The 13,875-nt window shown below is 37.2% G+C and overlaps 1 protein-coding gene across 2 annotated transcripts in view; it reads right to left on the bottom strand.

Annotated features, from left to right (window-relative positions):
• Positions 1 to 13,875, bottom strand: part of LOC132155152 (activated CDC42 kinase 1-like) — a 126,822-nt gene that overhangs the window by 94,428 nt on the left and 18,519 nt on the right. For both annotated transcript variants that reach the window (XM_059563999.1, XM_059563998.1), the window contains exon 2: positions 8,542 to 8,737. The gene's annotated coding sequence lies outside the window, so the exon portion shown is untranslated. The remainder of the gene's footprint in view (positions 1 to 8,541; positions 8,738 to 13,875) is intronic.

The raw sequence follows: 13,875 nt of genomic DNA, 5'->3' as shown, positions 1-13,875 counted from the left end.
TACACCTGTTCGACCCGCCGGTCTCGAGGCCCACGGAGGAGATGGAAGGATATAAAACTGGAGCGACGACAGTGAAGGACGAGAGAGGACCAGGCCTGGACTTTATTTTAGGTTTTTGTTTTATTTTGTGTGCATCAGTCATCCGTGAGGGGCTGGTGCGCTGTTTTGTGTTTATTTGGAATTATTAAAGCTTCGTTTGATTGTCCGCCGGTTCCCGCCTCCTTCTTCCGGATGAATATGAAGGTTTAAATCATTACATAGAGTTACCATCCGTAGAAAAAGTATAGAGGTTAGAATAAAAAGTGTGGTAGGCAATATTAATGCTTTTTGGGTCTGTCATAATGAGCCCAGATTGGGATTTCACTGCTGAAATATTAGCAAACTTTTCGCTGTTTTCACTAAAAGGTGGCTTCTTCTACTTCCTTGAAAATAGGAATTCTGCCTAAATCTTTGAATCAGGAATTCTGCCCTGGATCTCAGTAATGAATTGAGTTTGAAGCTGTGATTCCAGTTCAGCTATCTTTTTGTGTCGTTTTTTCTGAAGGAAAGAGGCATATGAAATCAAGTTATTCCTTATAAATACTTTAACTGCATTCCAAAGTGTTCGCGGATCATTAACAGAACCTTGGTTAATTTCAATGAACTCAACAAATGTATTTCTAAATTTACTGCAAGTTTTCATCCCATAACAATTTAGGGTTAAATCGCCATCTAGTGGCGCGAGATGGCCGAGGGATCAAAGATAATCTGCAGAAATTTCCTTGATGATCCAAAAAAGATAAGGAACAGATATCGGCATCACGAACAGCTGAAGATAAAGAAGTAGAAATGAAAATATAGTCTATTTACGAATAGGATTTATGAGTAGCAGAGAAAAAGTTGAAAGACTTAGCAGAAGGATTTAATAAACGCCAACTATCCTCCAATGAGGATGATGTTACACATTAATGAAGTCTGTCAGAACAAAAAGCTTAAGAGTGTGATTCCTTTAGTCCAGATCTATCTAGGATATGTGACATTACAGAATTCGTATACACACCTAATACATTTTCAAAATCCGAAGATTTTAAGAGATAGGTTGAAAAAAAAAGTAGGGTCAGGAGTACAAGGGGCACAAACTGAAAGAAATGCAATATTCCTATTCTATTGCATTTCTATTGGCCGAGGGATCAAAGATAATCTGCAGAAATTTCCTTGATGATCCAAAAAAGATAAGGAACAGATATCGGCATCACGAACAGCTGAAGATAAAGAAGTAGAAATGAAAATATAGTCTATTTACGAATAGGATTTATGAGTAGCAGAGAAAAAGTTGAAAGACTTAGCAGAAGGATTTAATAAACGCCAACTATCCTCCAATGAGGATGATGTTACACATTAATGAAGTCTGTCAGAACAAAAAGCTTAAGAGTGTGATTCCTTTAGTCCAGATCTATCTAGGATATGTGACATAACAGAATTCGTATACACACCTAATACATTTTCAAAATCTGAAGATTTTAAGAGATAGGTTGAAAAAAAAGTAGGGTCAGGAGTACAAGGAGCACAAACTGAAAGAAATGCAATATTCCTATTCTCCACTATTGTTTTATATGTGTTATTCTACTGTCTGTATCACAACCTTTATCTAAAATATTAATATTTAAAGTCCTCCACACCAATATTAGGAAACCCTTGGTTTTAGTATCCGAAGATAAATGAGATACCACTTCATAAATTACACCTGTGTACATCCTCCTCTTTCAAATGGGATTCTTGAACTAAAACTACTGTATATAAATCTTTCTTCTTCGCAAAAAATCCAGAAAACCTGTACGTTTGTGTGGGCCATTTAGGCCATTAATATCACAATTCAAAATATTAAGGCCAGTCATAGGTGTCAAACAGAATTATTGCATAATAAAACAAAATACAAATTTGAAAATAAAACCAGTGGAGTCCACCATTAATGCGATCCAAGAAAAACTCTAGTTTCTTCTGGGGAGTATAGCATTTTAGATTCACCTTGATTGAGAATGACCTTCAGCATTGCAGGATAAACAAGAAAATTCCTTCCTAACTGTCACAAATGCCCTTCTTTTTGAGGTGACCGTAGAAAAATCTGGAAAAAAAGACAGCATTGCTCCATCGGATGTTTTCACCGGGGAGTGAAGTGTGGTGGCCCGCAAAATGAGCTCCCGTGGTTTTGCGCAATCTGAGGAGAGCCTTGTGTACACGCGATGCACTCGCTCCACTTCAATCTCTTTGCCCGCCAGAGACGGGACCTACATTGGTAGCGATAGTTTCAAAAAGCCCATAGGGTCGTCCTTTTTGAAACCTTCAAGCAATCCAACCAGACGCAGATTGCTGCCCCTATTGTGATCCTGTAAGTCCACAACCTGTTGCTCGAGCAACTTGCCTATCGTAATCTGCAACAACTTTTTGTTCTCTCATCTCCCCTGTAAGATCCAATTTAGAGCATAGCGACTGAACAACTGACATGAGAGAAGTGAACTCGTTCCCATTCACCATCAACGCAGTTCTGAGAATGTCCTCAAATTGCGCAACAGTGTTTGCCATCTTATCCACCATATCACCCGTGGTCGGTGGCTTGGATTTCTTCTTAATCGGAGAAGCCGATGGAAACAACTCCAGCTGTTTCCAATTGTGATGAGGGAAATTATTATTAATGAGTAATACAAAAAATTAGCAAAAAGGGGCGAAACCTACAGAGCTCTACTCAGGTGCGACTAGGTTCGTGAGCATGTCACGTAACTCCCCTTGCTCTGTCTTTCAACGACAACAAAAAAATCCCCCACCATTCAAAATTTCCATAGGCAGCAATTATTTTAACGATATTCTAATGAGCTGCTTTGTGACATCACAAAACCTTGGAAAACAAGGCTGTAGTCCAAAAAAGCCATTCATTGTAGTTCTTGGGGAAAAAAATCTCTCTTTGGAGAGGACTTTGAGATTTGTAACTTTGTAGATCTTTTTTATGTCCAAACATGACTAAAATAAAAAATGGAAAAGCATAATAGAACCCCTTTAAAGTACTTTTAGTTATGTTGTTAATGTTTTTGTCTGTGCAATTGCTTATTTATTAAATTGTTCTAATTGCCTTTTTTAGTTCAAATAAACTTAATTCTGAGTTTGAGTGCATGCGATTCTTGGGTGTGGAGGTTTCTCCAACATGGGGAAGGGGGCATGGTCCATGGGAAATGTCCTGCCGCCGCAGCTGGTAAAAAATCCTAGATGAAACACTGTAGTTGATATAAAAACTGCCTTGATAATGAAATTTACATTTTTGTATCTGTTGATCTGGTCATTATTAAATAAATTTGATTCATGAAATGAGGTTTAAATGTGTTATTTTTGGTTAAATTTTTGGAAAAGTTTAATTTTGGTGCACCACTAATAAATAATAATAAAAAAGAACTAAGTGAAAAACCGCAAATGGTTAAAATACACAAAAATATACTGTATTTGTCCACATTACAAATACAGCATATTAATAAATGCAAAAATGTAACTGAAGAGAATGCAGAATAGTCCATGCAGGAGAAGAAAACAGGTCATTATGGTATGAAATATATTCCTAAAATAAAAAGTAATAAAAAGTATTATAAAAAAAAAGGTACCCAGGGAATGAAAAAAGGTCCTAACAAGGTCCATTACTACTACTTCCCAGAAAGCTTTACAGTTACATTTAGCCACAGACAGGGGTGAGAACCCAGATGAGAATCCAGGATAAATATTTGTGAGTGTATGTGCAGGCTGACTAATCTCTGCTTTTGTGGAATCTTTCTAGGAAGCCCTGGTGCAGCCATGTGAGCCAGACTGACATCAAGGCAGTGTGTATGTGTGTGTGTGTGTGTGTGTGTTTGACAGATGTAGTTTAAGAGGGGATGCAAGGCTAGAGGATTACAGGATCTCTAGTGAAGAGTGGAGGGGACAGGGTGACCCAGGTGCATCCTGGGCTCATCACACAAATACACTGAGGCTGGAGTGATGGCACCCAGCTGTATCATGCTTGAGAGAAGTGAGACAGTGACTGACCTATATTAAAGGGATAGTTCACCCAAATGTTTATAATTCTTATATACTGTACACAAGAATTAGATTAGATTACTTTATATTAAAGGGTTAGTTCACCCAATAATCAAAATTATGTAATTAATAACTCGCCCTCATGTCGTTCCAAACCAGTAAGACCTCCGTTTATTTTTGGAACACAGTTTAAGATATTTTAGATTTAGTCCGAGAGCTCTCAGTCCCTCCATTGAAACTGTGTGTACAGTATACTGTCCATGTCCAGAAAGGTAAGAAAAACATCATCAAAGTAGTCCATGTGACATCAGAGGGTCAGTTAGAATTTTTTGAAGCATCGAAAATACATTTTGGTCCAAAAATAGCAAAAACTATGACTTTATTCAGCATTGTCTTCTCTTCCGTGTCTGTTGTGAGAGAGTTCAAAACAAAGCAGTTTGTCATATCCGGTTCGCGAACGAATCATTCGATGTAACCAGATCTTTTTGAATCAGTTCACCAAATCGAACTGAATCGTTTTAAACAGTTCGCGTCTCCAATACGGAAATAATCCACAAATGACTTAAGCTGTTAACTTTTTTAATGTGGCTGACACTCCCTCTGAGTTTAAACAAACCAATACCCCCGAGTAATTCATTTACTCAAACAGTACACTGACTGAACTGCTGTGAGGAGAGAACTGAAGATGAACACCGAGCCGAGCCAGATAATGAACGAAAGACTGACTCGTTCTCCTCAGCAGAACACAATTCTACAATAGTTCTCAATCTTCCTTATAATACAAGTGACTAATGTGAAATTGAAACTAATTTACCAATCGCACAAAGACCTTTAAAATGACACCAAACATGAAAAGTTTACGATCATGAATCCTGAAGATATAGTAAATGTTTTATGTGAGCATAGCAACTTTTAGTTGCCTGGACTATGTGCCCAGGGGGGAAGGATCGGTGAAGGGACTGAAGAGCAAATGGCCTTTCTTCTAGATCTTCCTATCTGTTGTCTTGTGGTATGGCATTTGCATTGCGAGAGTTCCTGAGTGTTTGACTTCACAAAGAATTAATTTCATAAGGAAATTATTTCACTCCTTTCAATGTCACACACCGATCGGTCTGATGGTGAGGACCCGCTTCAAGTTGAACAAGCCTAATGATTCAATGAACCATTCATAAAGAACCCTTTACTTCACTCCTGAAAGAATCAGCCATTTGAACGAATCAAATGAATGAATAAATGACTCGATAATCATTAAGACATTTACCACCACCTACTGGCAGTTTTAGTTTATTATTTAGAGTATCATTTCATTAAAGAAATAATTTAACATTTTCATAGTAATAATAATAAAATTAAGAAAATAAATGATTAAAGTTATAGTTCACCCAACCACAAAATGACAATTCTGTCATCATTTACTCACATGGTCCAAAAGAGTATGTAATACATTTTATCAAACAAAATCTTTCTTGCTGAACCTACTTTTTGGAATCTCGGTTTGATCCTTTGCATAACAATGACTTTTAATTATCTTTTCAGAGTAATTTCTCCAAATTTGATGTGGGATTAATTAGATTAATTAATCACCACATCATGTAATTAATTCAATTAAAAATGTTAATTGCTTACCAGCCCTAATTATTAGGTTAATAATTATGTTAATTACAATATAAAAAAGATTTTAAGATTAATAAATAAATACTAATCCTCTTTCTGCACAGTTTCCTTTAGTTAGTATGACAAACAAATACATATAATAAGTAAAAATGTACTATACTGGCAATATAGTTTTATATAATTATTTAACAAATGCATATCGATCATTAAATTCATTTTTAATTTTTTTATAGATCATTAAAAGCTTAGGTAATACTTTACAATAAGGTCTCATTTGTTAACATTAGTTAATGCATTAACTTACATTAACTAATAATGAACAATATATTTTTACGTGATTTATTAAACTATGTTAGTAAATAATGTTAATGTTAGTTCACAGTACATTAACTAATGTTAACATACATCATTACATTTTTATTAATTAGTAAAAATTTTTTACCTAACATTAAGATTTATGAATGCTACTTAAATATTGTCCCTGTTAATTAATATAGGTAATGTTAACAACTGAAACCTTATTGTAAAGTGTTACCAAAGTTTTATATTGTTCCCTTTATGTATAAGTGTGAGTGAGTGAGTGAGTGAGTGAGTGAGTGAGTAAGTGAGTGAGTGAGTGAGTGAGTGTGAATTATTGTCTTCAAGACTACTAGAAAGCTACAGGCAGGTGAGTCATATCTAGGTTGCATTAAATCTCTGCAGGAAAGTGGCCTGCAGGGCCAAGTTTGCCCATCACTGTTCTAGAGTAACCCTTTAATTTCTGTGTACTGACTATAATAACCAGACTGCCAGTGGGTTAAATGCATATTGCCGGCTGGGCGCCATTTTCCTGATGGCACCGGGGGCTTTGGTCCGTCATCGCTGCTTGCATCTATATTTTTGACTGTTGAAGTTTACAGACAAAAGCAGCACTGAAACTATGCATGAGTGTTAAAAACACAAGGATGAGCTCATGGGCTCTGTGATTATTCAAATGAGTTAAACCAGGTCATTGGAGACCTACCATGCCAGGAGAGAGAAAAAACATAAGAATTTCAACAGTGACTAAAAAATAATTTCAGTTGTTTTTTTTGTTTGTTTGGTTTTTACTGTATGCTTGCAGTACTGCAACCACAATTTTCTCTGAGGTACATAAGCAGGCAGGATCAGAGGTTTTATGAATGGATTTGGGTAGCTATTATTGGTATGCCACACTATACAAAAAGTAACTGTGTATGTGTGTGTGGGTGTGTGTGTGTGTGCTCTTCTGAAAACAGAGTACTGTATTACACACAGCAGATAATCTTTTTATTCTGTAACCTGCTCCCTTTTTCTGACATGATGCTGAACTACACATTGCAGAGAAGTGGGAGTTATCTCAGGCCTGTTTTTGAATCTTCTGGCTGGTGTCCTCTGTCTTCATCCCACAATCCCAGTCTGCCAAGGACCACATTAGGAGCACTCCAGGAAGCCTTGTAACCACTGACATATGTCCTTGAGGTGCAGACACTATAAGGTGATGATGGTCCATTTGAAGAAGAGGACAGAGAAACGGAAAGGGGTTGTGCTCTAAGCCCCTTCCTAATACCTCTACGAAGAGCCCCAGAGTTGTCGGTCTTGGCTCTCCAGTCTCTCCAGGCATTCGCGACACCACTCTACAAGAAGCATGGTTGCAGCTATTTTGGCACACACAGACATACACTTCCTATGAAGTAAAAATAGCCACACTTCCCCTGATGGGAGCTAAACCCCCCAACCTCTGCAAGCCTCCCTTCTGTTCTGAAAAACACTCATTCACATATTCTTATCAACAGTCAGAGCTGGTGTGGAAGTGACTGATTGAGTTTACCACCTTGTTAAAAAAAGATACCCTGAGATCACCAAATCAGTAATGAAAGCATGACAAAAAGATTTCCTGGATACACAATTCCAATTATAAGTCAAGAGACACAAACTGCACTACTTACACATATGGTCACAAACGCTCACACACACAAAGGCATTTTTAAGCAGATGTATGTCAGAACTACTCCACCTCCAGATTAAAATCGAACAGTGTCGGAAATGTACTCTTTAAAACCCTGTTCTAATTATAGAGCCGTTTGACTAAGATGGGAGCCATGCAGAGTAGATAAGCATACAGTAATTACATTTAGCCTGAGATATTTCCTCCCAACACACTGAACAAACACAGATGATTTCACTGACTGCAAACTTCTGCACCATACCAATGTGCCAGGCACTCAAACGCTCAAACACATATGCTCTGAGCTTATCTCACCCTAAAACACAACTGTGCAGTCTTTGTGGTGTGTTTTGAGAAAAAATAACTCTCATCAGTCAGATATCGGCCTCCTGTTTATGAAGAAAACAGTTGACCACAGTGTTTGTATGACGCACAGTCACCATTATGGCCTATTTCCATGAGAAGCACACGTTTTCAAAAAGGAATTTAGTGTAGTACATCTAAAGCAGGTAATAAAGATGGATCTTAAAGCAACTACGGGGGGTTACATGGGGAGGCAGGTCTAGGCTGCAGACCACATGGAGGGCGCTTGATTCTGTATAACACGGACGAACAGAGAGTCGAATGACAAAGTTCCAGGCACTGGAATGCACAGAGTAATAAGATACAGAGCACTCACCTTTGTTGTCCATTTGACCCTCCGCACAGCTAATGATGGATGGGACAAGGGTAGAGAGCCATAAGGCATGTGTGCAGTGCAGTGATACATTTGCAAGAGCACACACACATACAGTAGACACACAAAAGTGCCACTCTCTTCCAGCTTTCATTCAAAGCCATAAAATTGCTACAAAAGAAAACACACACATTCCCCTAGACAAAAAGACTTCAACTCAGTTTCAGTTCCTAACACACCTTCACGATGACATGAGCACAACACAGTGTAAACTTACCAGCAGTCTGATCCGTAGGAGGACTGTTGGTCACTTTAGTTTTATGGCCAGTGTGTGTGCGCGTGCGTGTGTGCGTTGAACAGCAAAAGGTTCACACGCAACATGCAGGCAGTCTGTCTGTGCAGTGGCTGACTTCACAGGCTGCTAAGTCCATCACACCATCGTGCACATCTCCATCCATTAGGATCCACTGCAACTGAAAAAAAAATGTTTTTTTACTTATTATGATTACATTTATATCGAAAATAAATACAACACAAAAATTATTAAATAATACATTATACAATAAATACAATACAATATAAAACATTATTAATTGTATTATTCAATAAATAAGTCACATAACTATGTCATTCTTTATGCTAAATAAACTTTGCATCAATTTTCTCTTTGATATAGTTGATATATGGTTTCTGGAGGTTGCAGCTAAACCAGGATTTATCCCTTTTACCTACATACTGAAAAGGCCAGTTTTAACATTGGATTCAAGTATAGTTCAGTGGAACTGGAACAAAACTGCAGCTTTTTCTCCAAAGCTCTTTCTCACCAGTCACCACCCTGAATGCCTCTAACATTGCTGTATGCATTTCATGTATTTATAATGTACTCTTCTGAAAAAGTCTGAAGCGATCGTATCACTCCTGCAGACTACTGACTGTACTAGGGCTGGGCGATATATCTAACGATATGATCATGCGCATCTAGTCAGTAAATCTTGTTCCGTGATTACAGCTAAATCGCCTTCACCTGCTTTCAAATGGAGCGGCATTTACTGACTAGACGCGCATGACCATATTGTTAGATATATCGCCCAGCCCTAGACTGTACTCTGACGCCACTCTGTATGAATACACTTACACACCCACACACAGCTCAGGCCTGCTGGGAACGAGCACAGCACTGGAAGACTCATAACATTCAAAGTTCATTTAAATGTGCTGTAATTATCCCACTGAGATGCCATACAACTGGCTGCTATTAAGCCTCTCAGTAAAAAAAATAAAAAAACAACTTAATCCTAGAGAATTAATTACGGACCGATTTCAAATCTCCCTTTTCTGGCAAAGATATCAGAAAAGGCAGTATTCTCACAACTATGTTTCTTGTTAGAGAAAAATGGAATCTGTGAGGATTTCCAGTCAGGTTTTAGACCGTATCATAGAAACTGCTCTCATCAGAGCTACAAATGACCTGCTCTTATCATCCGAGCAGAGTTCATCACTAGTTCTCATAGTTCATCACTATCGACCACAACATTCTTTTGAATAGACTAGAAAATTATGGTGGCATTAGTAGAATTGCTGGCATGGTTCAAATCATAATTATTTGACTGTCATCAGTTCTTAGAAGTATAAAAAGCCCAGAATTGTTTAGCTCCTCATCGCGGTGGGCGAAATGGCCAAAAGAATTATCACAATAAAATTTTTCATATCAGTCAATATCGATAATTATAACAATACATTTCAAATCTTAATTTCTTTGAAGTTTAAAGGGAGATTTTGCTCCTAAGTGAAAGTTGTAGAAACCAGACTGTTAATTGTGGTTACTCTTTATGGTCAGAACTAGGGTTGGGTATCGATTGGTTTTTTTACTATACCGGTGTCATTTCAATACTTTTAAAATGGTACCAGTGCCTTAACGGTGCCTGAACCGATACTTTAAAAAAAAGAGCCACAAAAAAAACTATGGATAATATTAAAGAACATTAAAATTATTTGAAATAAATCCATAGCTTTCACACGCTCTTTGGATGCTCTCATTTCCCAAGTTGTGCTTCCCTTAATCTAAGGCTAATAAATGTATTTCATGATTTGGGTCATTGTTTAATAGAAAACCACACATAATTTTTCTACTGTATCTTTGTCAATCACTCTGATATTTAGTTAAAATGAGTGCTGTCTGTCACTGTCTTTAATCAGTTCTGTGAATGACTGTATGCTCATTCTTTATAAAGTAGCAACAATGTTGTTTGTAATGTACAGTACTGTGCAAAAGTCTTGGGCACTTTAGTATTTTCACCCCAAAAAAGGGGTTTAAGCCAGTTATTAATATCTTTTGCTGTAGTGTGTCATTAGGAAATATCAGTTGACATTTCCAAATATTCATTTTGTCATAATTTTTTATAATAATCTAGTGAGATTTTTGAAAGCACAAGAAGTCTGACAACAGCAGGTGCTCCACACAGAGATCTGATCTCATCGAATCTGTCTGTGATTACATGAAGAAACAGATGAAACCGAGACAAACTAAATCCAGAAGAACTGTAGCAACGTCTTCAAGACATTTTAAGAAACCTGCCTCTAAAGCTACAGTACTGTGAGAGTTTTTAGGCACTTGTGTAAATATTCTGTAAAGTAAGGATGCTTTCAAAAATATTGTCATAAATGGATTTTATTTAATCAATTAACCCCTTACTAGTCACCCCCCATTTTTCGGCATGGAGACAGAAAGGACAAACCCAAAATAAAGAGGATTTCTGCTTTCTGACTAGATACATAATCAACATATGTTCACAAAGCTAACACTTCAAAGTTTACTTTTCAACAATCAGAATTACTCAGACTGTTATGATAATAGAGAGATGTAAGCTGAAACATAAAATCAAAAATGTAAATATTAAAAACATTTTTAAATGTATTAAAAAAAATGTTGATGTAGGATATGAGTTTAGAAACATTAGCCCCTTTCACACTGCACGTCGGACCCGGCAAATTGCCAGAACATTGCCGGGTCGGCTTCTGTGTGAAAGCAAACACATCCCAGGATTGATTCCGGCGTTGAACCCGAGTCGGGGACCTAGTAACATTGCCGGGTTCAACCCGGGACGAGCGCTGTGTGAACAAAAGCCAGATCTAACGCTGTGTCGAAGTGATGACTCTTTTACCGGCTGTTTTGAAGGAAGATCAACATTCGCGACGGATAAAATATGTGCAAACTGTAATGAAGCAGAGATCAATTTGTTCCTCACTTTCCGCACTGACGCCGAGATCGTTCGCTTGCTTCAGTGAAAGTATAACGTGCCTAACGTTTTCGACTTGTACATTACACGTCATGCCCTGATGTCACGTGTCGTTACGGGATCTTTAAGGGTATTGTGTGAAAGCACGCACATATCCCGGGTAATCACTGGCAGTGTGAAAGTGCAAAATCTAGCGACTCGGGGGCAATTGCCGGAACACTTTACCTGTGTATTTGCCGGAATGGCAGTGTGAAAGGGGCTATTGTGTAGCTAAAGCCACAAGTCTACCAAAGCTTCAATTGAAATTTCATAATATAATCTGTAAAACTGTGAATTTTATGAAATCTTTTCTAAGACCATGTCATGTGTGTTTTTAGAGAAGGCTAATCAGATTGATTTATGGTCCTTGTCATCTCTGTAAACTCTCATGTAAAGCTCTGCTGTGTGTTTTCTCTGTATGTTTAGCTCTGAATACTCCCCCATTCATGATTCTATTGTTCTCACGAAACTAGTGTTTCACACCTCCGTCAGGTATGACACATTATTCGCATTATTTCTTTTATTCTTATTCTTTTGTTTTTATTGCACCTTTATTAGCCTTTGTTGTGGTATTTCAATGTTTACAAAGACACCAGGCTGCAATCTCACTTCAGTCTCAGTATGCATTTACCCCTTATTTATCAAAAGTCTTACTACAAAACATTTTCTTACGACCTTATGTGAATTATTGTGACAAAATGCATTATGAAGAAATGCACCTGCTATTAGTAGCATTAGAGCTAACGTTAGCATCAAGCTACATCAGACAATTTATGAAATTATTAGTACACTTTTACTCAAAACTCACTTTAAACCCTGATCGAGTGTTTGTAATAACTTCCTTTTGTGATCACGGGTGGAATTTGGTCATTTACTGTTGTAAAAATATGCTATTTATAGCCTTTTTCATCGCTGCACAAGTTAGCATTTCAGATGTACATTTTCGATATTTTCTATAAAAATCTCATACCAAGCTTTACTATGAGTAATCGCGGGTTTATTATTCGGATATTTCGTGGTACAGAGGTGTATCAGTGTGGGCAGATATCAACCAGGAAGTGTACATGAACCATGTGACACGATGACGTTGTCCGGTTATGAGATTCTAAAATTGCCAAGGTGAAGGACCAATCAGAGTCTGTCTGAGTCACAGCACGAGCACTGCACACTGCATAAACACACACAGATCGCTGGGAGAGGCTATTTATCATCAGATCGTGTAAATCAGTGGAAAATGAATATAAATTATGATTCTGTCTGAAGAAATATGAAGTAAACATCAGTAAATATATCCATATATCTCTGCAGATATGCATCTTTGGTCTATAAATCCTTATTGACGCTGTTCAGTGAGTCTATGTGAACTCAAATAAACCGCTGCTGACGTGAATGAATATGAATGAGTGGTGAATTTCTATTCAAAATGTGGCATAATACGGATTTATTATTTTGCACTCCTGACATAAATTACTAAATAATGGTCACTGCAACAATGTTTTATCAAAACATTGGTCAAATATCGAAGCTAGAGTCTTTAAACTTTCAATTGATGCACAGTTTGTCCAAATCAAGTAAGAGAGTGATGTTTAACGCGCTGTGAAAGTGAAACAATAATAATCTGGGGCCGTCGCCAATCATTGACCGCAAAGGGGTTAACTTCTATTAACTAAATCAAATCAATATTTGGTGTGACCAACCTTTGCATTTTAAACAGATTTTGAACAGGTACACTTGCTAATTGTTTTTGAGGTAGACTTACAGAAAGGTTTCTTCAAGCGTCTTGGAGATACGACCACAGTTCTTCTGAATTTAGTTTGTCTCAGTTTCATCAGTTTCTTCATGTAATCACAGATAGATTCAATGATATTGAGATCAGATCTCTGTGTGAAGCACCGCCTGTTGTCAGACTTCTAGTGCATGCAAAAATCTCACTTTTTATTATTATGGTTGTTATTAAAATTAATGGCAAAATGAATGTTTGGAAATGTAAACACAACACACTACAGCAAAATACACCATTCTTTGGAGTGAAAATAATAACGTGCCTAAGACTTATGCACAGTAGTGTATGTATAAAGTACGTATAAATAAATTAAGAATATTTAAATAAGTGTAATTGAAGTATGCGCTCATATGTGTTAAGGGCTAGATTTTGGCTGGATGAAAATGTGGTATGGTGTGGTGTGATGAGCGGTAAACGGAGCGAAAACTTTACAGTAGATGAGAAACTGATTGCTCCCCTGTTACATTTTGTAAATTGTATTTAAGACAAAGAACTGCACAGATAAAGATATTCTAACAATCTATCGATAAACACACCATGTGTCATCTGTTTC

The sequence above is a fragment of the Carassius carassius genome, chromosome 12 (assembly GCF_963082965.1).
Source record: "Carassius carassius chromosome 12, fCarCar2.1, whole genome shotgun sequence".
NCBI classification, from domain to species: Eukaryota; Metazoa; Chordata; class Actinopteri; order Cypriniformes; family Cyprinidae; genus Carassius; species Carassius carassius.
This window is presented reverse-complemented; position numbering and strand designations above follow the sequence as displayed.